The sequence below is a fragment of the Nomascus leucogenys genome, chromosome 19 (genome assembly GCF_006542625.1).
Source record: "Nomascus leucogenys isolate Asia chromosome 19, Asia_NLE_v1, whole genome shotgun sequence".
In the NCBI taxonomy this organism is placed as follows: domain Eukaryota; kingdom Metazoa; phylum Chordata; class Mammalia; order Primates; family Hylobatidae; genus Nomascus; species Nomascus leucogenys.
In genome coordinates this window covers 70,922,610-70,949,671 of record NC_044399.1, presented here as the reverse complement: position 1 = coordinate 70,949,671, position 27,062 = coordinate 70,922,610, and the positions used below count along the sequence as shown (strand labels likewise).

General features: G+C 42.4%; 1 pseudogene; it reads right to left on the bottom strand.

The window, feature by feature from the left end:
• Positions 1 to 12,699: 12,699 nt before the first annotated feature.
• LOC115831498 lies at positions 12,700 to 14,476 on the bottom strand (annotated as a pseudogene).
• Positions 14,477 to 27,062: the final 12,586 nt, after the last annotated feature.

The following is a 27,062-nucleotide window of genomic DNA, read 5'->3' as shown; positions in this document are numbered from 1 at the left end:
TATAAAAATAGGAACAGTGGCAGAAGACACTTGCGTGCACTACCAAATCCCAACACAGGAGGGCGGCCGTTCCTTACTGTTCCTCACAGGGGACCCCGCGGAGGACAGGCAAAAAGTTTAGAGGGCGGTCGCAGGTTGAAAGACGCTCCCAACGGGGTTTCACGATATATATATAACCTTCGGTGGGGACCAACTCCCTTGGCCAAGGCCAGGCGGGGGAGAGTGAAAAGTGGGCTGCGAGTGCAGGGGGCCGTGAGTACAGAAGCCGAGGGTGCAGGAGCCTCAGGTGCCGGCTTTGCAGGACAGGGAAGGGTGTGGCGTGAGAGCCACAGTTGCGATCTCCCGCGGGGAAAGCTTATAACTGGCAAGTTCCGATTACAGACTGGCTGGAATTCAGCTCGCCGCTGCCAGTAGAAGCTGTGGTGGTAGATCTGCCTCCCTAAGTGCATGGGAACTGTGGGGCTCACCACTGCCTGCTACTCCCCACTCTGCACAAACTCTTCTACGCAGCGGAGGCAGAAGAACATCAACCCAGTGGCCTGAGACCCACTCCATCCCCCAACATTCACAGGAGCCGCTGCACACGGAGAATCAGAGCACAAACCTGACCCACCCAGCCCCCATCTGACTTTGCCCCGCCACCTGCCCTGGTAGCTTAACACAAAGGACAGAATCTCTTGAGAGCTATGTGGCCATGCCTATTGCCTGTGAAAACCAGAGCATTCCTCCCTCCGCGCCCCCACCACCACCCCCTCCCCCCCACACACACACATCACAGCTGGTGTTCATTTGCAAGCACCACCTCCCAGCTGGAGGCCAACCAGCACAGTCCATTACAGTATCTCCTGGTAGAATAACATTGCACCCAGGAAGAAGGAGGCTCTATGATCTCAGCTATCACCACTGCCTGCATCACTCCGGCTAACCAGGAGGTCCTGAGTCCACATGACCAGCTCATTACTACTATAGCATTCAAGAAAGCCAACACACTACGGCTACCAATAACCAAGGAATTTCAGAGTCTACGTCACTCCCCTGCTACCCCCAGTAGAGCTGGTGTTGCTACCCACTTCTGGGAAACTTGAAGATGGGTCACATCACCAGATCCCTTGCAGGCACTCCCCAACACAGGCCTGGAGGGTGGCGACGTCACTGCGCAGCTAGACCCAGAGGAGCAACAACATTCACAGTAGAGTGGCTCACCGGGACTCCCACTCATAGGGAAAGGGGGAGTGCGCGCCATCAAGGGAACACCCTGTGAGACCAAAGAATCTGGATGGCAGGTCTTGAGCATCAGATCCTTCCGCTGGTGGAAAGCTTCCTTGAGCAGAGGCAGAGTTGAAGTGCTGGGCTCAGCAGGGAAAGTCTTCAGCTCTATCGCAACAGCCAGACAGCTTTGGTGCACAGGAAGGATCTTGGAGAAGAGGCGGTCTTTCCCCCTTTGTTCACCACCATATGCACAGCTGGGACTTCTCCTACAGGAGTGCGACATGGGTGCAACTATAGACGGCCATTCTGGAACACATCAAGGTGACCGCATCCCCACAGGAGGAGCACCCTCCAAGTTCAGGCTTGCACAAGAAACAGTCACAATTCCTCTCTACTGGGAACACCAACATCCTACAGATGAAAAGAGGTGCCTATCTGATCTGAACAGCCAGAGCACCGGGACAGGAGCATATCTAAGAGGTGGAAAGCGTCCCTGCTGACCTTGCAGGGGATCTAAGGTGGCTCCAACCCTTCTCCCTTATAAGACCTCACTGTGACTCACTGAGGGCTCCTCCAGCCACCTCTGTCAAGCTGGGACTTCATTTACCCACTTGCTTTAGCCACAACCGATCCCTACTCAGGGACACTTCCCCTATTGTTCTGAAACCTGAACCATCAAACCACTAAATAAAATACTGGGGGAAAGTAAATAAATAAAAAGTACATGAGATGGGAGAAGGAGATAGGCTTTAAGAAACCTCTACCATTCCAACCCCCTAGGAGATAATGGAATGGAAAACCAAACACTGTGTGTTCTCACTTATAAGTGAGAGCTAAGCTAGGAATATGCAAAGGCATACAGAGTGACATAACGGACTTCAGAGATTCAGAAGGGGGAGGGTGGGAAGGGGACCAAGGGAACAAAATCTATGCATTAGGTACAATGTACACTATTCAGGTGACGGGTGCACCAAAATCTCAGACTTCACTGCTATATAATTCACCCATGTCACCAAAAACCACTTGTATCCCATTAATAAATATATAAATAAATAATAAAATAAATTTAAAAAATAAAAAAGTTTTAACTCACTGAATGAGCTTGCAGCAGAATGGAGAAGCAAAGGAAAGAGTCAGTGAATCTGAAGATAGCTGAATAGAAACTATGCAATTTGAATGACATCAAGAAAAAATTGTTTAAGTAAATAGAGTCTCAAGGACATGAAGGACAATACCAAAAGGTCTAACATTCATGTCATCAGAGTCAAAGAAAGAGAAGAGTGTGTGATGCAGAAAAAAATAAATAATGGTTTCCAGTTTTCCAAATTTCATAAAAGACATAACTTACAGCTTCAAAAATCTCAACAAATCACCAACAGGATAAAACAAACAAATCCTCATCCAGATAATCACAATCAAACTAGTGAAAACTGAAGCCAAAGACAAAAATCTTGAAAGCAAGCAGAGAAAAGCAATGTATTTCCTATAGAGAAATAAGAATTCAAATGACTGCAGGGTTCTCATCAAAAACAATGGAGGCCAGAAGATACATCAGACAAAGGACTAATATCCAGAATCTACAACAAACTCAAACGAATTAGCAAGAAAAAAACAATCCCATCAAAAAGTGGGCTGAGGACATGGATAGACAATTCTCAAGATATACAAAATGACCAACATATGAAAAACGCTCAACATCACTAATCAGGAAAACACAAATCAAAACCACAATGTCATACCACCTTACTCCTGCAAGAATGGCCATAATCAAAAAAAATCAAAAAATAATAGATGTTGGCATGGATGTGGTGAACAGGGAACACTTCTACACTGCTGGTGGGAATGTAAACTAGTACAACCACTATGGAAAACAGTGTGGAGATTCATAAAGAACTAAAAGTAGAACTACCATTCAATCCAGCAATCCCACTACTGGGCATCTACCCAGAGGAAAAGAAGTCATTATACAAAAAAGGTACTTGCACACGCATGTTATAGCAGCACGATTCGCAATTGCAAAACTGTGGAACCAACCAAAATGCCCATCAATCAACAAGTGGATAAAGAAACTGTGATATACATATACACATACATACAATGGACTACTACTCAGCCACAAAAAGCAATGAATTCATGGCAGCAACCTGGATGCAATTGGAGACTATTATTCTAAGTGAAGTAACTCAGGAATGGAAAACCAAACATCTTATGTTCTCACTCACAAGTGGGAGCTAAGCTATGAGGATGCAAAGGCATAAGAATGACACCATAGAATTTGGGGACTCGGGAAAATGGTGGGAAGAGGGCGAGGGATAAAATAACACAAATTTGGTGCAGTGTTTACTGCTCAGGTAATGGGTGCACCAAAATCTCATAAATCACCACTAAAGAACTTATTCATGTAACCAAACACCACACGTTCCCCAATAACCTATGGAAATAAAATATTTTTTAAAAGTAGAATAATATTTTTAAAGTGCTAAAAGAAAAGAGCTATCAACTCAGAATTCTATATCCAGAAAAAAATACCCTTGAGGAATGAAGGTGAAATGATGACCTTCTCAGATGAAAAGAAAAAAAAAACTAAGATAATCCATTTCCAGCATATGTAATCTAAAAGAATTGCTTAAGAAAGTTCTTCAGACAGAAGGGAAGTGATGTGAGAAGGAAACCTGGAACACGGGGAATCAAGCGAGAACAACAGAAATGTTAAATATCTGGGTAAATATAACAGACTATCCCTCTCCTAATGAGTTCTTTAAAATATATTTGATGGTTGGAAGCAAATATTTTAACATGACTAATAGATTTTTAATATACATAGATGTGATTAATGGGTTGACCGTCTGAGTTCATCTGCTCTCAACCAAAAAAACAACTGTGGCTTCTCCCTCTGCTCAGCATGTCTCTTCTCTACCATGAGGTTCTACTTCTTTGTAACTTCTGTTCCCCATGGCCATCTTGGCCCCTCTGGCTTCTCTCCATCTTTGCTCCTATTACTAACTGCCTGATTCTCTCTGTATTTTCCAGATCAACACACACACACACACACACACACACACACACCACACACACACCCATAGTGAGAAACTGACCCTGCTCTTTTGTCTGGGGAGTGGTCCCATCCAAGTACACCTCTCACTGTGGATGGGGCAGATTTCCTTATAAGGAGATGGCAGGCATTATGATCGCCATGTGGAATTCAGATGCATTAAACATTTTGTTATTCTGAGAATCATGGCATACATTTGTACCCCTCTAAGCCTTGATATGCTCTACTCCTTCTTCCTGGGATTTCTTTTCCTCTTTGCCTAGAAAAATTTTACATATCCTTAAAAATCCAACACAAGGGCTCAGTCACTCCTCCTATCTCTTCAGTCCCCATTTCCCTTACATCCAACCTCTATTCAAGTATTTAATATGCTGTTTGGACACTGGTTGTCTATACATTTGTCTCCCCAACCAGACAGCTTGCTCCCAAAAGGAGGGATCAGGAGATTCTCATTACTATATTCCCATTACCCATTAACCGTTATATTCATTCATGTCTCGTCATCCATTCAACAAATATTAATTGAATGTCCACTGTGTGTCAGCCTCTGTATGAGGCACTGGAATGCAAACGTGAACAAGTCAGAGTCCCTGCCCCCTCGGAGATTAGCGTGGACCACACTGTGTCTGGCACATGGTGAATGTTCAGTAAGTTATTTTAAGTTGGATTGTACTTGCTTATAGTTCTCTACCAAGGATCCCTTTGACCTTTCTCAGACATCAGAGCTTTCACGATGCAAAGGAGTGGAAAATTCAGTGGGCCATGATTCCCAAAAGCACCTCAGACTTGGTTTTCAAAAACCAAGCAACTCTTCTAGTCCTTATGTGTCCCACATCTCAGCAAATACACACACACACACACCACCACACACTATATACCTAGTTGCCCCAGCCAGGAACCAGAGAGTAACAATGACCAATCTTTCCTTCTCTTCTGCTCTCTCTCACACAGCCTACTTTCTCTTTCTCTTCCTGTCATCACCAATTAAACAATGGAGTCTTGACCATTCCACTTCCTTCGCGTGACTTCCACCCTGCCCATCTCCATTCCTGCTTCCCCTACTTGCTGCAGGCCTTTCTTATCTCTCCCCAGCACACCAAACATGTCTCCTCGTGGGTCTCCTGTTTTCTGTGCAACCACATCACTTATCTCTTCCTGACCCCAAATTCATGAATTTCCCTGAAATTTCATCAGCTCCCTGCAACTCTTGCTGTCTGTTTGCCCAGAATGCCCACCCTCTCCCCAACTGTCCTTTATTCCCATCAATCTGGTAGATATCTACTCAGATTTAAAGACTCAGCTCAAGTTGCCTCCCTGAGAAGCCTTTTCTATCTCCTCGAGGTGAACTTATCCCTCCCTGCTTTGTGCCCCCATAATATGCCACACAGGATTCTTCCTCCATCATAGCACACTGTTGCATTTACTTTTTATGTCTTTGTTGTCCCCCACTAGACTAGGAACTCCTTGAGGGAAAGCAAAATCTCTATGTTCTCAATGCCTGGTGCATACTATATGCTCAATAAATACTTTTCTGAATGAATCCAGTAAGTAAACAAAATACTTCCCTGTCTTTGGCCTTTGTGAAACAAGCAGCTAGGCCTTCCAGGAGGAGCTTCTTTGAGCCTCCTCAAGAGTCAAATTAAGTAAGTAATTCATTGGGTTGTCTGCCTTGGTAGATCTGAGGAGGCCAACTCCTAATTTTCTCTAGCCTGAGGCCCATATGGTTCTCACCCAACAAACTCATGACCACATCCAGATGGTCCCTCTAACCCGAGCACTGCCAATGACATGTAGGACAGTCTCACACAATCTCATACTCTTATCCCTCTTCTGTGATCTTAATCCCCAAACCCAGTTTTGCCTCTCCTTTAACCCTTTGTCCCCAACACAGTTTTATCCTTCATCCATTCCTGTAACATCTCCTTGTTTATTCCCCAAACTTTATCTTCTTGCCTTCAAACTTTCAACCTATGCATAAGCATAATCATTCCACATAAAAGCTATTGAGACTAGGCATGGTGGCTCATGCCTGCAATCCCAGCACTTTGGGAGGACAAAGCAGGAGGAATGCTTGAGGCCAGGAGTTCAAGACCAGCTTGGGCAACATAGCCAGACCCCCATCTCTATGAAAAGTAAAAAAAAAAAAAAAATGTTAGCCAGGTGTGGTGGCCTGCACCTGTAGTCCTAGCTACCTGGGAGACCGAGGCTGGAGGATCGCTTGAGCCAAGGAATTCAAGGCTGTGGTGAACTATGATCGTGCCACTGCACTCCAGCCTAGGTGACAGAGAGAGACCCTGTCTCTAAATATATAAATCATTTTTTCAAAAAGTTATTGAACATCTATGATGTCCAGATCCTGTGCCAGGCACTGAAGATAAATAGAGAAATAGAAGGTAAATAGAGAAAGGTAGAGTCTAGGCACAGGGGAAACTCAGGGAGGCCAAAGAGATAATATATAATGTGTAAATACCAATCCAGTCTATCAATAAGCATTGGCCTCAGGTTTTGGAAGGGTCAATTCCATGGACTGTGGAGGTGGTCAACAAATGCTGTGTGTGTGTGTGGAGATGGGGTCCCACTATGTTGTCCAGGCTGGTCTCAACTCCAGGACTCAAGCAATCCTCCCACCTCAGACTCCCAAAGTGCTGGGATTACAAGTATGAGCCACCACACCCAGCTAAAAAAAAATGCTTCTTGAAAGAGACAGGGCTTGACTGGGATTTGAGCTGGGAAAAAAAGTGCTTGAACAAGTTCAAAAAAAAGGAGATCAAATTTCAGATTGAGTTAGTGGCTCAAGGAAAGACCCAGGAATCAGCAAATGCAAAGAGTTTTAAGAGACCAATAACTAAATGATTTGGACTGGAGTGGAATACAGGTGTGGGAAAAGCAGGAGGTGAGTCTAGGAAGACAGTTTGGTGCTAGATGGTGGGAGGTATATTTACCAGGATTAGAAATTGGGACAGTGGCAGATAAGCAAGAAGGTGAGGAATTCTGTGTTCAGGAGGAAGAGAGGATTAACATGTAAATAGCATTTTATAAAGGTTCATGTGGCAGCTGTAAGGAGACGGGTTGGAGTGGGGACAGATTCATGGCAGGAAGTCTATCATGATCTAAGTGGTAAAAATAGAGTGAAACGATGGGATGGAGGAGAAAGATATTACAGGAGAACAACCAGTTAGAGCTGGATGGTAATGAGAAAAGTCAAGGATAAGGCCGATATTTTGAGCCCATGACTTTGAGTATACACAGATGCCAGTGATAAAAAATGGAAAGCTTAAAGGAAATTGAGACAAATGACTGACTCTGGTCGTTGACAAATCTTCATGAGCAGTGGTGGGGTATGAGATAAAGGAAGAGATGTCCAGCAACTAATGGCAAATCCAGACCTGGAACTTCTGAGAGAAGTCTGATATTGAAGAGGAGATCAGGAAGCCATCTGCATGGAAGAGGAGACCCGCAAGAGCAAAGGATGTGGAGGGAAGAGCAGGACTGAGCCTTGAGATCCACCTTCTTTTCAGGAGGAGGAAGGGGGCCGGGCGCCGTGGCTCATGCCCATAATCCCAGCACTTTGGGAGGCCAAGGCGGATGGATCGCCTGAGGTCAGGAGGCCGAGACCAGCCTGGCCAACGTGGTGAAACTCCATCTCTACTAAAAATACAAAAATTAGCCAGGTGTGGTGGTGCATGCCTGTAGTCCCAGCTACTAGGAGGCTGAGGCACAAGAATCGCTTGAACCTGGGAGGCAGAGGTTGCAGTGAGCCGAGATCGCACCACTGCACTCCAGCCTGGTGACAGAGTGAGACTTTGTCTCAATCAAAAAAAAAAAAAAAAAAAAAGAGAGAGAAGGAAGGGGAAAGAAGACAGCACCCACCTGGAGGTTAGAAGGAGAACCAGCACAGGGACAAAGCAGCCAGTGGCAGAGAGAGGTTCGAGGCTTAGGAGGCTGGTGTTGCCTGGTATCCTGTAAGCTTCTATTCTTATGGTTTGTATGCACAGGAAGAAAGCATGTGAAGAAATACACCAGATTGTTAAGAGTGGTTAAAAAACAAACAAAAAACAGTGGTGAAAAGGAGCTGAGGATGTTCCCTTCTATTGTCCATGAATTTTTACAATTAGTAGGGATTATTTTAATAATTATCCCCACTGCCACTCCAGCCAAAAAGCAGTGGTGACAAGTCACTTTGCTCTCCCACATCTATATCTCTCTCTCCAGCCATGTCTCTTAGCTCCTTCTCAGCACCCCGTCTCTCCACCAGCACACCCCTAATCTTCCCACTCCAGGCTTTAAACTCTTTGCCATAGTTTCCTCCAAGTGTTGGTCAGCTACTCTTTGTGGGGAGAAGAGTAAACTGTCCCAGGGGCCAACTAAAAAGAGAGCTTGTTTCTGCCTCTAATGTTTTGTTCATGGTGGTTCCAGTACCTGTTACTTTCCCCCCAGTTACTGTTTCCAGCTTTGTCTCAAAAAAAAAAAAAGAGTCTTGCTCTGTCGCCAGGCTGGAGTGCGGTAGCGCGATCTTGGCTCACTGTAACCTCCGCCTCCTGGGTTCAAGCGATTCTTCTTCTCAGCCTCCCAAGTAGCTGGGACTACAGGTGCATGCTACCGCACCCATTTAATTTTTGCCTGTAGTCCTGGCTACTCAGGAGGCTGAAGTGGGAGGATCGCTTGAGCCTGGGAGGTGGAGGTTGCAGTGAGCTGAAATTGTGCCACTCCACTCCAGCCTGGGTGACAGAGTGAGACCCTGTCTCAAAAATAAAAATAGTAACGTACCAAGAGTGGTTTCTTAGTTATGACAATTGACCACAGTCATGTGAGATGAGAACACCAAGAGAAGCAAACGGGGGGAGGGGAATACAAGAACTCTCTGTTCTGTCTTCATTAATTCTCTGTAAATCTAAAATTATTCCAAAATAAAAAGCTTATTAAGAAAATACATTAGCAACATGGAAAATGCTTATGATACAATATTCAATGAAAAAAAGGATGACAGGTATCTGCTCAGCGTAAAAAAGAGACAAATGGGGACAGAAGCAGGAAGTGAGAGTTGGCTCCCTCCCGCCTGTCCCACCTCGTCTCAACTCCCTGATTCCAGTCTTGCTGATGCAGCCACCCAAAGGAGTATCTGCCACTTTATTTCCTGCCAGTTCAAATCCCATCCCATCAGCTCTCATTAAGAAACCCTTTCCGGCCGGGCATGATGGCTCATACCTGTAATCCCAGCACTTTGGGAGGCCAAGGCGGACGGATCACCTGAGGGCGGATCACCTGAGGAGTTGGAGAGCAGGCTGGCCAACATGGTGAAACCCCGTCTCTACCAAAAATACAAAAATTAGCCAGGCGTGGTGGCGGGCACCTGTAATCCCAGCTACTCAAGAGGGTGAGGCAAGACAATCACTTGAGCCCGGGAGGCAGAAGTTGCAGTGAGCCAAGATCAAGCCATTGCACTCCAGCCTGGGTGACAGAGCAAGATTGTGTCTCAAATAAAAAAAAAAAAAAAGAATGTTTGAGAAGGAATAAAAAGGATAGAAAGGAAGGCAGAGTACTGATGACATCTGATCCAGCCACACCTTAAACCTATTGACCTAGACTTAGCTCTATGAGCCCATGAATCCCCTTCTTACTTTAGTTTTGAAATTGTAAATTGATAATTTGTAATTAAATTTATGGGATACAAAGTGATGTTACAATTTGAATACAATGTGCAATAATCAAATCAAGCTGGTTAACATATCCAGTACCTCAAATACTTAACATTTTTGTGGTGAGAACATTCGAAATGTACTCTATTGGCAGTTTTGAAAGGTACAATACTCTATTATTAACTATATTCACCATGCTATGCAATAGAACTCAAAAGTATTTTTAAAATCCTCCTGTCTGACTATAATCTGATGCCCTTTGATCACCATCTCCCCCTTCCCCACAACCCCCAGCCTCTGTAACCACCATTCTACCTTCTGCTTCTATGGGTTTTAGATTCCACATATATGTGAGAACTTGCAGTACTTGCCTTCCTGAACCTGACTTAATTCACTTAGCATAATATTCTCTAATTCCATCTATGTTGTCACAAATGTCAGAATGTCTTTCTTTTCTGTTGTTGTTTTTTTTTTGTTTGTTTGTTTTTTGAGACTGAGTCTCACTCTGTCACCCAGGCTGGAGTGCAGTGGCGTGAGCTCGGCTCACTGCAACCTCCACCACCCCGGTTCAAGAGATTCTCCTGCCTCAGCCTCTTGAGTAGCTGGGATTACAGGCACCCACCACCATGCCTGGCTAATTTTTGTATTTTTAGTAGAGATGGGGTTTCACCATGTTGGCCAGACTGGTCTCAAACTCCTGACCTCAAGTGATCCATCCACCTCGGCCTCCCAAAGTGCCAGAATTACAGGTGTGAGCCACCATGCCCAGCCGAGAATGTCTTTCTTTTTTAAGGCTTCATAGTATTCCTTTCTGTAAGTATGCAACATTGTCTTTATCCACTCATTTGTTGATGAACAGTTGATTTTGTAACTTGCTATTGTGAATGGTGCTGCAATGAACATGGGGTATAGACAGCTCTTCGACAAACTGATTTTAAACCTTTTTGGTAAATACCCAGAAGTGGCATTTCAAGATCATATGGCAATTTTATGTTTAGTTTTTTGAAGAACCTCCATACTGTTTTCCATATTGACTATACTACATTCCCACCAACATTGTACAAGGGTTCCCTTTTCTCCACATTCTTGACAACATTTATCTTTCATATTTTTGATAAAAGCCATTCTGACCAGTGTGAGATGATGTCTCATTATGGCTTTAATTTGCATTTCCCTAATGATTAGCAATATTGAGTATTTTTCATTATATCTGTTGGCCATTTATATGTATGCTTTTGAAAAATGTCTTGATTCCTGGAATGTAAGGAGGGTTCAACATATGCAAGTCACTAAATGATAGGCCTCATTAACAGAATAAATGACAAAAATCATATGATCATCTCATCAGAAGCAGAAAAAAATTTGACAAAATTCAACATCCCTTAATCATAAAAACAATCACCAAATTAGGTATAGAAGAAAGGTATCTCAACAATAAAAGCTATCCAGAGATGCTCACAGCTAACAGTGACTCAGCAGTGAATAACTGAAAGCCTTTCCCCCAAGATCTGGGACAAGACAAGGATGCCCACTCAACATGGAATTGGAAGTCCTAGACAGAGCAATTAAGCAGGAAAAAGAAATTGGCAACAGATTTAACCAAGGAGACAAAAGACTTATACAATGAAAACTATAAGATGTTGATGAAATAAACTGAATAAGACACAAATAAATGAAAGATATTTCATGTTCATGGTTCAGAAGAACTAATATTACTAAAATGTCTATACTACCCAAAGTGATATACAAATTCAACGCAATCCCTATGAAAATCCCAACATCACTTTTCATAGAAATAAAAAAAAATCCAAAACTTCATATAGGGCTGGGCGTGGTGGCTTACACCTGTAATCTCAGCACTTTTGGAGGCTGACATGGGAGGATCACCTGAGGTCAGGAGTTCAAGACCAACCTAGCCAACATGGTAAAACCCCATCTCTGCTAAACATACAAAAATCAGCCAGGCATGGTGGCACTCACCTGTAATCCCAGCTACTTGGGAGGCTGAGGGATGAGAATCACTTGAAGCTGGGAGGCGGAGGTTGCAGTGAGTCCTGATCACACCACTTGCACTCCAGTTTGGGCCATAGAGACTCCGTCTCAAAAAAGAAACAAAACAAAAATTCCTATGGATCCACAAAAACCTCAAACAACCAAGGCAATCATGAACTAAAAGGACAAAGCTGGAGGTATCACACCACCAGATTTCAAAGTATACTACAAAGCTATAGCAATCAAAACAACATGGTATTGGAAAAAAAAAAAAAAAAAGACACATTGACCAATGGAGTGGAATAGACAGTCTGGAAATTAACCTACTACTATACAGTCAAATTGATTTTCAACAAAGCTACCAGAATATGCAATAGGAAAATGACAGTCTCTTCAATAAATAGGGTTGGGAAAACGAAATTTCTACCTGCAGAAGAATAAAATTGGACCCTTATCTTACACCATATACAGAACTAAAAATCAATTAAAATGAATTAAAGATTCAAATGTAATACCAAGAACTCTAAACTTACTGGAAGAAAACACAGGAAGGAAACATTACATAACACTCTCTGGGCAATGGTTTTTTGGATGTGACCCCAAAAGCACAGGCAACAAAAGCAAAAATAGACAAATGGGATTACATCAAACTAAAAAGCTTCTGCATAGCCAATGAAGCAACCAACAGCATGCAGAAACAACGCACAGATTGGGAAAAAACAGCTGCAAGTCATACATCTGACAAGGGATTAATATCCAAAATACAGAAGGAGCTCAAACAACTCAATATTAAGAAAACAAGAAACCCAATTAGAAAATGAGCAAGGGACCTGAATAGACATTTCCACTAAAGTTTTTAAGGCATAAACATACTTTGGCATAAACACTGTATTATATGCAATTACTTTTTGTAAATAATTTTTGTAAAGCCATCAGATATATATCCAACTGATTTTTCACCTGAGTGTAAGACAGGAAAATATGTAAATCAATACATAAATCAAATCATCTGCACTGGCATTGTTAACCTAGAAGAAAGTGGCTGCATAGAGAATACTAAGAGCAAGGATATTTAGTCCATACTTTCAAAAGGGGCTTGATGATTGGAAACAATAAAGTTGTTCACTGGCAGAATTTCCCACCGAGTCTGTATAAATTATGTGCTATTTGATAAAAGATAGCCGCAATGAAGCTAATTTTTTTATCTTCAGTATTTGCTTTAAGAGAAAAATCCTAAAGCTTGTAGGGATTTCTAATGCCAAAAAAGATGATGAAATCGGAGAGTATATTTAGCAATCATGGTGACTAAGCTCATGGTAACTGGCATATGTATAATTTTAGTTTGCATTCCAATTATTTAAACTGAGATGTTCTTGATCAATTGAACATACTGTGAGTAGACTATCTCTTTCTCTGAGAAACAAGATGGAGAGATCTTCAGAGAATGGCCGCACTGAAGCTCATTGGTAAATGAGCTTTCTCCAGATTTTGCTGATTTCCTGAGTTTTTCCATAACTCCTCAGCTCCCTGGCCATTTTCTGATAGATCATGGTCTTCCTGTTGCCCTTTCTTATTCCTCAAAGTTTGGCAAATTTTTCTTTGTTTTTTGATACAAACTCGAAACTGCCTTTGGTTTTATCTACTTACTGAATACAGGTGCCATCTTGGGATTACACCAAGATTTGTGAAGTTATTCAAACAGTCAGAGCATCTTCCTGCCTTGTCCTCCCTCTTGCTGGAAAATAGCAGACTGTACGAGCTGGCTTTCAGTTATGTTCCACAAAGATCAATGAATAGTTCCTTCAAAATAGAAGTCTGCAGCATTATTTATTAAAGTTCTCCAATTATAAATAGATTCCTCTGTAAGCAACACTCCATAGCAGTTGGAATCTCCTCTGACATGGTGACAATCACTGATGAAAACCAGGTAAGTTTTGAAGATCTCCAGTTGAATGTTGCCTTAGTACCTCAAAAGCGTCTTCAAATGCTTGACCCGGCTTGTCTTGTTCAACACAAGTTATGCTTCACTAATAAATTGATGATTCTGTCTGTCAGTGACCAATCTAGCACGTACTTGTAGAAGTGGAGATAATCTTCCTTCCTCTGAAATACACATTTGCACCCCCCACCACCCACTTTGATTTTGTTAAAGCAGTTTTGAGATGGGTTTCTGTCATCTGCAACTGAAAAATTCCTGAGTAATTTATACCTAAGAATGAGGTAATTTAAGTAATGGGCCCTAACATATGGAAATAGCTGAGATAATGTTGGGTGCAAAACAGAGCAGATAATTATTCCCATCCCTAAATAATTATTTGAAAAGTTTTGTTATACAGTAGCAATGCAACTGGCTATCCGATGGTTTGTTAAATCTTTGGACTCAGCCCCAAGAAAAATAGCAAGATACTGAACTTTACTTGTGGCCTCAGATAATACTATATGAGAAAAGCAGAAGTTCAGTCCAAGCTATACTATCTAAAAGCAGAGAGGGAATAATGAAACCTCATTTTTTAGAAAAATCCTTATACCTATACCTTGCAATCCTTGAGGACTGGGAGTCAGAATTTGAAAAGGCCAAATTCTGCATCCTAAGCTAAAATTTGTGAAGACAAAAGCAAAGAGATAAAGAAATACCATACTAAAATATTGGGAAAGAAATTCAAAAGGACACAACAAAATGAAAAGATATTCCAGATTCATGAACTGAAATACTTAATATTGGTTAAATTATACTACTACTCAAAGCAATGTATACATTAAATGCAATCCAATTACATTCTCTACAGAAATAGAAAAAAATCTTAAGATGTATATGGAACCCCAAAAGACCCCAGATAATCAAAGCAATCCTGAGCAAAAGGAACAAAGCTGGAGGCATTACGCTACCTGACTTCCAGTTTTACTACAAAGCTATAATAACCAAATCAGTATGACACTGGCATAAAAACAGACAGAATACACCAACGGGACAGAATAGAGAACGCAGATGTAAATCCACACATTTACAGCCAACTCATCTTCAACAAAGGTACCAAGAACATATAATGGGGGTAAGGATAGACTTTTCAATAAATGGTGCCACGAAAACTAGATAACTAAATGCAGAAGAATGAAACTAGGTGCCTTCTCTCTTACCACATACAAAAATCAAATCAAAAATGATTAAAAATTAAATCTAAAACCTCAAACCATGAAACTACTAGAAGAAAACATTCAGGAATCACTCCAGGACATTGGTCTGGGTGAAGATTTTTTTATGTCAGATCTCAAAAGCATAGGCAAACAAGGTAAAAATAGACAAATGGGATTATTTCAAGCTAAAAACTTCTGCATAGCAAAGGAAATAATCAATAAAGTGAAGAGAAAACCCACAGAATGGCAGAAAATATAACTAACCACCTGAGAAGGGGTTAATAACCAGAATGTATGGGGAGCTCAAACAACTCAATAGAAAAAACAAACAACACACACAAAAAAACATAATCCAACTTAAAAATGGGCAAAAGATCTCAGTAGACATTTCTCAAAAGAAGCCATACAAATGGCAAACAGGCATATAAAAAATGTTCAACATCACAAATTATCAGAGAAATGCAAATCAAAACCACAATGAGATATCTCGCCCAGTTAAAATGGCTTTTATCAAGAAGACAGGCAATAACGCAGGCTAGCGAGGATGTGGAAGAAAGGGAACCCTTGTACACTGTTGGTGGGAATGGAAATTAGTACAGCTACTACAGAGAACAGCTTGGAGGTTCCTCAAAAAACTAAAAATTGAACTACCATAGGATCCAGGAATCCCACTCCTGGGCATATCTCCAAAAGAAAGGAAATGAATATATCAAAGAGCTATCTGCACGCCCATGTTTATCGCAGCACTATTCACAATAGCCAAAATATAGAATCGATCTAAGTGCCCATCAACGAATGAATGGCTAAAGAAAATGTGTTATATATATACAATGGAATATTATTCATCCGTAAAACGGAATAAAATCCTGTCATTTGCAGCAACATAAATAGAACTAGAAGTCATTCTGTTAAGTGACACAAAGAGACAAATACCACGTGTTCTCACTCATATGTGGGAGCTAAGAAAAAGTGGATCTCAGGAAGGTAGAGAGTAGATTGGTGGTTACCAGAAGCCAGCAAGGGTAGCAGAAGTAGGGGATTCAAAGAAGTTGATAAATGGATACAAATATAAAGTTGATAGAAGAAATAAGCTCCAGTGTTCAATAGATGAGTAGGGTGACTATAGTTTACAAAAACATACTGTACATTTCAAAATAGATAGAAGAGAAAAATTCAAAGATTTCTGGGATAAAGACAAATATTAAGGTGATGGATATCCCAAGTACACTGATGTGATGTATACGAATTATATGAATGTATTAAGTTATCATGTGTACCCTGAAACTATGTAACTTATTATCCATCAATTTTTTAAATTGTTGAAAAAATGATTAAATGAATAAATAAAATATTGGGTCTTGGATGAGCCAGAAAATTTGGGAAGTCTGATTCTCTCTCAAATATTATATTCTAGGTATTCTTTGCCAGACAAAAGCATCATACCCCTTATAAAAATGCATCCAGTAGGTTATAATCTTGGGGGAAATGCCAATTACATAGCTTCATTTTCCCCTTCAAGTCTTTGACATTGTTCAAAGCAGACAGCAAAGTGAAAGCATGATTTTGGGAGATGGGGAAAAGCCAGAATAGATTATTGGCAAGAAATAGAAACCACAAGGTGAGGATCAAGAGTCAAGGTCCAGGTTTAGACAAGATCTCTGGATGTGGTTATTATGCCATAGAATCACCAAATTCATGTCAACTGAGGTTTTAAATACTGCCTAAAAATGCCAAGCCTGGAAATAGGTGCCTGTAATTCTTCAGTCCTTCAGTAAATACCCAGGCTATTAAAGTAGGTCATTCCCAGGAATGAAATCCTCCTTGCACCTCTCTTAGGGGCGGCCATGGAGGACACAAAACACAGATATTTATCTTTGGAAGAAGGAGGTAGATCTGCTTTTGAAAATATATGTAAAGTATAGTTGTATTTAGAGAAGCAGAGGCATTTTTGAAACTATATGTATAATTAGAATGGTATGTGTATATACAAAGATACAAGGGGTAAAATGGGGCAAAAATCCACTATTATTCACTATACAGCACTCATTCTCAACTACCTTCTCAGATCTGAACTCTTCTGTGGAGAACCCCTTCCCTGTGGTTAGGACAGGGCCAACACTGACTTGTCACTATGACGACCTCAGTGGGTACATTACCTAGACTCAGCAAATTATGCTACCCATAACATCGGCTACCATGATCATTTAAGACCTGCACATAAAATCTAAACTAGGTTCTCCCTGGACATTTTCTGAAAGGTATTAGAGAGTGGGTGTAGTGGAACCTGTAATTCCAACATTTTGAGAGGCTGAGGTGGGAGGATTGCTTGAGAACAGGCGTTCGAGACCAGACTGGGCAACATAGGGAGACCTTGTCGCTATGAAAAACAAAACAAAAAAGATAGCTGGAGGCCAAGGCAGGCGGATCATGAGGTCAGGAGATCGAGACCATCCTGGCTAACACGGTGAAACGACATCTCTACTAAAAATACAAAAAAATTAGCCGAGCATGGTGGTGGGCGCCTGTAGTCCCAGCTACTCAGGAGGCTGAGGCAGGAGAATGGTGTGAACCTGCGAGGCAGAGCTTGCAGTGAGCTGAGATCTCACCACTACACTCCAGCCTGGGCAACAGAGTGAGACTCTGTCTCAATAAAAAGAAAAAAAATTAGCCGGGCATGGTGATGCACACCTGCAGTCCCAGCTACTCAGGAGGCTGAGGTGAGAGGATCACTTGAGCCTGGGTGGTCAAGGCTGTGGTGAGCTGTGATTGCACCACTATACTCCAGCCTGGGCAACAGAGCAAGACCCTATCTCTAAATAAATAAATAAATATAAAAGTAATTTTTTATTATACATTAAGTTCTGGGATACATGTGGAGAATGTGTAGGTTTGTTACATAGTTATACACATCCCATGGTGGTTTGCTGCACCCATCAACCCGTCATCTACATTAGGTATTTCTCCTAATGCTATTCCTTTAAAATGAAAGGTATTAGGAAGATTTCTTTCCACTGTCGGTCAGGAGATGAGATGGATGTGGTGCTACTGAAGGTCGCCTTGCCACTCTGTAGTAAAAGAAATCTCTGCAACTAATTTGAGGGAATCACAGCTGACAGATGTAAAGAGGACACAGAGCCCTCCTCACATTGTTAGAATTCCTGGAACTAAACAAATCACTCCTTTTACCTTCCAGCTATGTAAGCCTCCTCCTCAAAAAAAAACAAAAAATCATTTTTTGTTTAAGCTAGTGTTTGGTTGTTGGCAATTTAAAGCTTTAAAAATCCAACTCAACAACAACAAAACACAACCCAATTTAAAAAGGGACAAAAGACTTGACCAGACATTTCTCTGAAGATATATAAATGGCCAAAAAGCACATAAAAGGATGTTCAATGTCATTAGTCATTAGAGAAAGGCATCAAAAGCACAATGAGATACCATTTTACACACAGTAGGATAGCCATTTCTTAAACATAGACCATAAATGTTGGTAAAGATGTGGAGAAATTGGAACCTTCATACATTGCTGGTGGGGATGAAAAATGGTGCGACCACTGTGGAAAACACTTTGGTGATTCTTCAATAAACACAGAATTATCATATGACCTAGCAATTCCACTCCTAAATATGTACCCAAGAGAAGTGAAACCAGGTGTTCAAATAAAAACATTTCCATTTGTTTGTTTACAAAATGTTACACACCAATGAACACAGCAGCTGTATTCACAATAGCCAAAAGGTTAAAACAATCTAACTGTCCTCCAACAGATGAATAAACAAACTATGTTTTGATACCATAAAGTTAAATGTTATTCATCCATAAAAAGGAATGAATGAAAAATACTGCAACATGGATGACCCTCAAAAACATTATGCTAACCTGGCCAGGCGCGGTGACTCATGCCTGTAATCCCAGCACTTTGGGAGGCTGAGAGGGGATCAAGAGGTCAGGAGTTCGAGACCAGCCTGACCAACATGGTGGAACCCCGTCTCTACAAAAAATACAAAAATTAGCCGGGCACGGTGGCACATGCCTGTAATCCCAGCTACTTGGGAGGCTGAGGCAGGAGAATCACTTGAACCCAGGAGGCGGAGGTTGTAGTGAGCTGAGATTGTGCCACTGCACTCCAGCCTGGGAGACAGAGTGAGACTCTGTCTCAAAAACAAACAAACAAAAATTATGCTATGTAAAAGAAGTCAGACACCAAAGACCACATATTGAATGATTCCATTTATATGAAATGTCCAGAATAGGCAAATCCATAGAGACAGAAAGCAGATTAGTGGTTGCCAAGTACTGAGGAGAGAGAGAAATGGAGAGTGACTGCTTAGTTAGCATTTATTTAGGGTGATTTTTAAAAGTTCTGGACCTAGATAGAGGTGATGGTTGCATAACATGAGTGAACAGGCTTAATGCCACTTAACTGTACACTTTAAAATGGTTAAAATTTGATTTTAAAAATGTTAAGGGCCCTAATTTAAGCCCACTCTGCACCGGGTAGTCAGGAACTAGGACTTAGAGCTGGCATAGAGTGGGAATTTGTCAAATAATCGCTATCATTTTGGATTCTTAATGAGTCACCAACTGTCCTAAGTATTACTATTTTACATATTGTAATGAATGCTTTGTGAAACAAAAGCTTTTGTTGTGGTTGCTGTTGATTACAAATTTTATCTTTCTTTTTAACTTTTATTTTAGGTTCAGGGGTACACATGCAGGTTTGTTGTATAGGTAAATTGAGTATCATGGGGGTTTGGTGTACAAACTGTTTTGTCACCCAGCTCATAAGCATAGTACCCAATAGATAGTTTTTGATCCTTAGCCTCCTCCCACTCTCCACCCTCACAAAGGCCTCAGTGTCTGTACCCTTCTTTGTGTCCATGTGTACTCAATGTTTAGGTCCTACTTCTAAGTGAGAACATGCAGTATTTGGTTTCCTGTTCCTGCATTAGTTCACTTAGGAGAATGGCCCCCAGCCAGGGGTGGTGAATTCATTTGGAACTGGCTGGAAACCTTACTGCACAATCATCTCCAGGCAAGAGGAAATGAATTTGGTTAAAAGATTTCATGGGAACTTCAGAAGGTGGACACCTATGCTGTCAGGAATGTTTCTTATAGAAATAAATTAAAATATTCTACTTAATTACTACGAAGGAAGTGATTCCAACTGGTTGAAAGAAGGCAATTGATCTGCAAAAAAAAAAAATACAAAAACATGGCTACTATTATCCAGCCTACAGTAACTATGCAACAAAAACACCAAGGAAAGTTGGTAGGCATTTCTCTTTTGGCTGTCTTCTAAACAGGTACTTCAGGGCTTCCACAGGTTCACAGGTGTAGTGGCTGAAGGGAACTTCAGGTTCCAGGTCCGGGACTTCAGGTATCACCGACTTGATCCTTCAAAGGTGTATCCAACTATCTAATCCTAGTACTTTGACTGCAGAAGGCGTGGCCAGTATCACTGAAAACGGTGCCTTCCATTTGCGTTCTAATTGTTGAGCAGGTGACCCCTCCTTCCATGCTTTAACAAGCACCTTATCTCCTGGCCTGATTTGAGGTTGCTGGTTAGTTCCCAGGATGGGAAGCCTTTGAGTTCCAAACTTCTGTATAAACCTGCTGACATTGTCCTAGGTTAACTAGGTGTTTTACTAAACCAGCTGTTTCTGAATCAGTAATTAGATCATTAGTTAAGAATAGCCTTCTGTAATCCCAGCACTTTGGGAGGCCGAGGCGGGCAGATCACCTGAGGTTAGGAGTTCAAGACCAGCCTGACCAACATGGAGAAAGAAACCCCATCTTTACTAAAAACACAAAATTAGCCAGGTGTGGTGGTGCATGCCTGTAATCCCAGCTACTCGGGAGGCCGAGGCAGGAAAATCACTTGAACCCGGAAGGCAGAGGTTGCAATGAGCCAAGGTCGAGGCATTATACTCCAGCCTGGGCAACAAGAGCGAAAACTCCGTCTCCAAATAAAAAAGGCTGGATGCGGTGGCTCACGCCCATAATGTCAGTACTTTGGGAGGCTGAGGCGGGTGGATCACGAGGTCAGGAGATCGAGACCATCCTGGTTAACACGGTGAAACCCCGTCTCTACTAAAAATATAAAACATTAGCCGGGCATGCTGGCGGGCGCCTGTAGTCCCAGCTACTCGGAGGCTGAGGCAGAAGAATGGCGTGAACCCGGGAGGCGAGCTTGCAGTGAGCGAGATCGCACCACTGCACTCCAGCCTGGGCAACAGAGAGACTTCTCAAAAAAATAAAAAAAAAATACACTAATAATTCATATAAATTTCATATGGGCTTATATTAATTTTTGCTCTAGGGGTATTACAGATTTTTAAGAGAGCTATGGGCAGTAAGCTGACCCAAGCTTCTGATGTTTCCTGATCGAGCTTAGCTAACGATCCTTTTAGAGTTTGGTTAGCCCTTTCTACTTTCCCAGAGGAATGAGGCCTCCATGCTGAATGTAAATAGTATTTGATTCTGAGAGCCTTAGCAACCCCTCGAGTTATTCGGGAGATAAAGTATGGGCTGTTATCACTTTGGAGACTGTAAAGTAAACCAAACTGGGGGATTATTTCTTTTAAGAGAACCTTGTAACCACAGTAGCCTTCTCTGATCTGGTAGGGTAAGCTTCGACCCACCAGTAAAGATATCTATTAGAACTAACAAAAACTTACATCCTCTGCCAGCTGGCATATGTGTGAAGTCTAATCGCCCATCTTTTCCTGGGTATGTTCTATCAGCGTCCTCTAATACAACTCCCCTCTGGACTGGTTCTATTAGAGGAGGCATTCTGTTTCCTGGGCTGTTCAGTGCACACAGTGAGCAGGTTTGACAGACATGCTTAACCACAGAAGCTAAGTTAGGCTCAATGAGGAGCCTGTTAACCATGGCCAGGGTGGCTTCTCTCCCCATATGGAGTCATGCAGAGGTTTTATAATTCTCCATCAGGCTGCTGGAGGAGATGTGGTTTTGATGCCATATACCACCAGGATCCTGGGTTTTGTCCCCTTGCTCCTTTATTAACTGTTCTTCCTGTGGCGTGTATTCAGGCTCCATTGGGGAATCACAGAAAAGAAGTAGAGCTGGAATCTGTTGGATTGCGCCCTGAGAACTACAGCTTTCGCTTCTCTATCAGCCTTTCTGTTTCCTTGTGCTATAAGGGTTAAGGCCCTTTGATGCTCCCTACGATGAATTACAGCTACAGCCTTTGGCAGGTGTATTGCTTCCAAAAGCTGCAGAATTTCAGGCCTATGCTTTATATGGGAGTGTTTGCTAGTTAGCAGCCCCCTTCCTTTCCAGATTGTAGCAGGAGCATGGCAAGGGTTACCTTGTCCCGTGGAACCTCCCTTACTTCATCATCATTTACTGCCTTAGTTATTCCCTTTCTCATTCCTCCAAGGAGAGCCTCGAGAAATTTAGCCCAGTTCTTCGTTCCCACGGGAGCGTTAGAGTCCCAATTAGGATCAGTTGTGGGGACCGTGTCTGGGCCCAGGTGATTGCCCTGAGGGTTTTGGGCAAATAAATCGTCTGCTTCCCGGTGGGCAGCCTCAAAAGATTCATTCCTTTTCAAAGGGGGTGCAAGAGGTTGCTAGAATGAATTGAACATTTCTCCATGAGAGATCAAAGGCTGAGGTCAAAGTTTGGAACCCATCTGCTAATTTCCTGGGATTCTTAGAAGAGCTTCCTAGCTTTCCCTGACATCGTTGTATATCAGTTCTAGAGAAGGGGGCCTGCACTAGGACTGGCCCCTCGGCTCCTGCTACTTCCTGAAGGGGTAGCAGGGCTGGAGAGTGGAATATGGTGTCCCCTCCGAGTGTGAGGGGGACCTAGTAGGGTGTCCAGTGTTTGGGTTTTAGCCTCAGAGACACTTGGCAAGGGGCTACATGAGGGCGGTTATGTTCACCCTGAAAGACAGGTGGCCCTTATAAAAGGGGGTCATCTATAGAATCTAGTGCTGTCTTTGGACTTTCTTTGCGGAGATGATTAGGTTTTGGCGTAGGGCCGTGAAGGCCTGTACATATGGTATTTCTGACCATTTGCCCTGCCAGGAAACAGCTGCTGCAAGACTGAAAAGAAAAGGACTCAGGTCCCTCAACCAAACCGGGTGGTGGTGATCAGGCGCTTCCACACGGAACCCTTTCAGTTTCCCTGGAGAGTGGCCCCGACCAGAAACCTGCGGTTGCCTCCATGCCTGGGTGCTGTCCACCGAGGGTCCCGAGTTGGAAAGGAAAAGAGAGAGAAAGAGGACAAAGAGAAAATAAATCCCAAACGTTGGGCTTACCTCCCGGCTGGCTCACCAAAATACGTTACCAGTTGAGGGTAGTTGGCCAGGTTCTTGGCGTTTTGAACAGAGAATTGGACAAAACACACAAAGCAAGGCAGCGAAAGCAGAGATTTACTCCAACAGAGGAGAATGGGCTCAAGCAAGCGGCTCAAAAGCCCGTTACTGAATTTTCTGAGGCTTAAATACCCTCTAGAGGGTTCCCATTGGACCCCGACCAGTCTGATTGGTTGCAGGAGGGACCAATCAGAGGTACTTTCATTTTTCAACTGCCTCGCAGAAAAAAGGAGGGGTTGAAAAGGGATGAATCGGGCTTGGGTTCGGAACCTAAGCCCAATTCAACCCCTCCTTTCCCTGGTAAGCAGCATGAATCAGCCTTAGCTTCCCCGCCTCCAGACCCTATTCTCCTGCCTCAGTGGTCGTGTAGATCAGGCGAGGAAGTAGAAATTCTAACAGACAGTGCTGGGACAGGGAAGTGTCCATATGGAAACAAATGGACCTTTATATCATACATAAATAAATTTCAAGTAGATTAAAGGTCTAAACATAAAAGGCAAAACTAAGCAATGCATATAGAAGTGTAAAACTATAAACATTTGCAAGGAAGTGATTGTCACACGTTGGGAGAGTGGTTACTTCCGGTTTGCTGCAGGTAGAGGATGGAGTGGGGAAAGGGACTCTGTCCATATTCTAACTCTTGGACTGGGTTGTAGCATCTGGGTACTTTTTAATTTGCTTTAAATTATTTTTTAGATTGTATCTAAATATGGTGGCCTTTTGTACATTTTATACGGTCCACAGTAAAAATGGTTAAGAAAAAAAAATGACATATTTAAAGATAACCACCACCGTAAGTTAAATCATTGAGTAACTTAAAGCTCACAAGTAATATTTAAGAGTACCCAGAAACTTGTTGTCCTCCTAGAAAATATATACAGTCAAAAAGAACAAGAGCCCTCAAAAGTGTTAGTCCAAACTGCACCATTGTGTAAGTCTCCCGCCATTTCACAGACCTTGGTCAAAGTGGAACTCCACGGGGGTTAAGACCATGAGAAACAGCCTGCGTCTTATCCTACTCTGCTAGGAGAAAATGCAAGGAACACCACACTCCACCAGAACAAGGGCCAAACCGCCTGATCAAAGGAACATCTTATCAATATCCTGTCAGGCAGCAAGCCATACTGCCCAGGCCCCTCCCGCCCATACCTGTAAGTACCGCAGCCTGTAAGCAGTGGGCACTGACATTAAGCTGGTCCGCACCTCTGTAAGTTTATCCTGGACATAAATGGCTGCATTTGCTGTTGAGTCATTTCTTTATCTCTCTCTCTCTCACACTCTCTCTCTTTTTTTTTTTTTTTTTTTTTTGAGATGGAGTTTCCCTCTTATTGCCCAGGCTGGAGTGCAGTGGTGCCATCTCAGCTCACCACAACCTCCGTCTCCCCGGTTCAAGCGATTCTCCTGCCTCAGCCTCCTGAGTAGCTGGGATTACAGGCGTGTGCCACCTCGCCTGGCTAATTTTGTATTTTCAGTAGAAATGGAGTTTCTCCATGTTGATCAAGCTGGTCTCGAACTCCCCACCTCAGGTGATCCACCCGCCTTGGCCTCCCAAAGTGCTGGGATTACAGGCGTGAGCCACTGCACCCAGCCAAGTTGTTATTATCTAAGGACCTGAAATCAATAGAAAGGAATTGTCTGGGTTAAGATAAGGGGTTGTGGAGACCAAGATTCTGGGGTGGGAGGCAGGACTTGACTCCAGAGGTGGGGCTAGGACACCAGACCAGTTGAAGACTAGCTAAAAACAGGTCGGGGTGTGGGGTGGGGTGGGGGGCAGAAGCACCTCCTCATAAGACACACCCATCAGTGTGCCAAGTCAATTGACCATTGCCATGGCAACACCTGGAGGTTACTGCCCCTTTCCATGACAACGACCTGATAACTGGGAAGCTATTGAACTCTTATGTTCGGCTCTTGGGAATAATTAAATAAGACTCATAAATTAAAAAATCGGAAATAGGCTGGGCGCAGTGGCTCACGCCTGTAATCCCAGCACTTTGGGAGGCCGAGGTGGGCAGATCATAAGGTCAGGAATTCGAGATTAACCTGACCAATATGGTGAAACACCATCTCTACTAAAAATAACAAAAAAAATTAGCCAGGCGTGGTGGCACGCACCTGTAGTCCCAGCTACTCGGGAGGCTGAGGCAGAAGAATTGCTTGAATCCAGGAGGCGGAGGTTGCAGTGAGCCGAGATTGCGCCACTGCACTCCAGCCTGGGTGACAGAGTGAGACTCCATCTCAAAAAAAAAAAAAAAAAAAAAAATCAGAAATAACCTTATTATTAGAAATTACGCTCAAACTTCTCCTACATGTATTTAGCATACTTAGTGAAAGAACAATGTCTATATTGCTAAAAACTAATTGATCCAGCAACTGAGAGTACACATTGGATAGATCATGCAATCTCCGTTGTAAATAAAGTTTCCAGGCAACCATGGGTCTATTTCTAGGCTCTATTCTACTATTTTTCTAACCTCATGCCAATAGTTAATGATTACATCAAGTATTTCAACTTAGTCATTCTTGAAGTCTAAATAGCAATTTCCCCCATGTTTTTCCAGAAGTGTCTTAATTATTCTTGGCTTACCTGCTATGCTACCTGAATTTTAGGCTTGTTAACTAAAAATCCTGTTGGGATTTTAAGTGGAATTGAATTGAATTTATAGGTTAATTTGAGAGAAATGGATAGTCCTACAATGTGTGGTCTCCCTATCCATGAACTTGGTATAATCTCTCCATTTATTTAGCTTGTTGTTGTTGTTGTTGTGGCACTTTGGCCTTGGAATTTTTCTTAACAATCTTAATATTCTTTTTCATTTGGTGCTCATTTTGACTATCCTCCACTGCTACCTGGCAAATTATTACTTGGCCATTAAGTCTTAGCTCAAATGCCACCTCCTCTGTGAAACCTTCCTTCATTACTTTAGGCAGAGTTGGTGGATCCTTCTCTTAAGGCTTCATCAACCAGGGTATTTTGCATACAATTGCAAGAATGGATATTTACTAACAGCTGACTCTATGCCAACGCACTGAGTTAAGCACTCTCTGAGCATGAACTCATATAATCTCCAAAACAGCCGTTTAAAATCAAAGTTGGTGCTATTATCTCCATTTATGACAGGATAAGCTCAGAGAGAGCAACTTGTCTGAGGCACACAGCCAGGATGAGCTAGGGCAGGATATAAGCCCAGGCACTCTAGCCTCAGAGCCCATGCTCTGGTGAATCCCTTTGGAAGCAGTTGTATTAAGAACGGAAGTTGTACTTTTACATTGTTGGTGGGAGGTAAATTAGTTCAACCATTGTGGAAGACACTGTGGCGATTCCTCAAGGATCTAGAACCAGAAATATCATTTGACCCAGCAATCTTATTACTGGGTATATACCCAAAGGATTATAAATCATGCTACTATAAAGACACATGCACACTATTTACAATAGCAAAGACTTAAAACCAACCCAAATGTCCATCAATGATAGACTGGATAAAGAAAATGTGGCACATACATACCATGGAATACTATGCAACCATAAAAAATAATGAGCTCATGTTCTTTTCAGGGACATGGATGAAGCTGGAAGCCATCATTCTCAGCAAACTAACACAGGAACAGAAAACCAAACACCACATGTTCTCAGTCACAAGTAGGAGTTGAACAATGAGAACACATGGACACAGGGAGGGGAACATCACACAC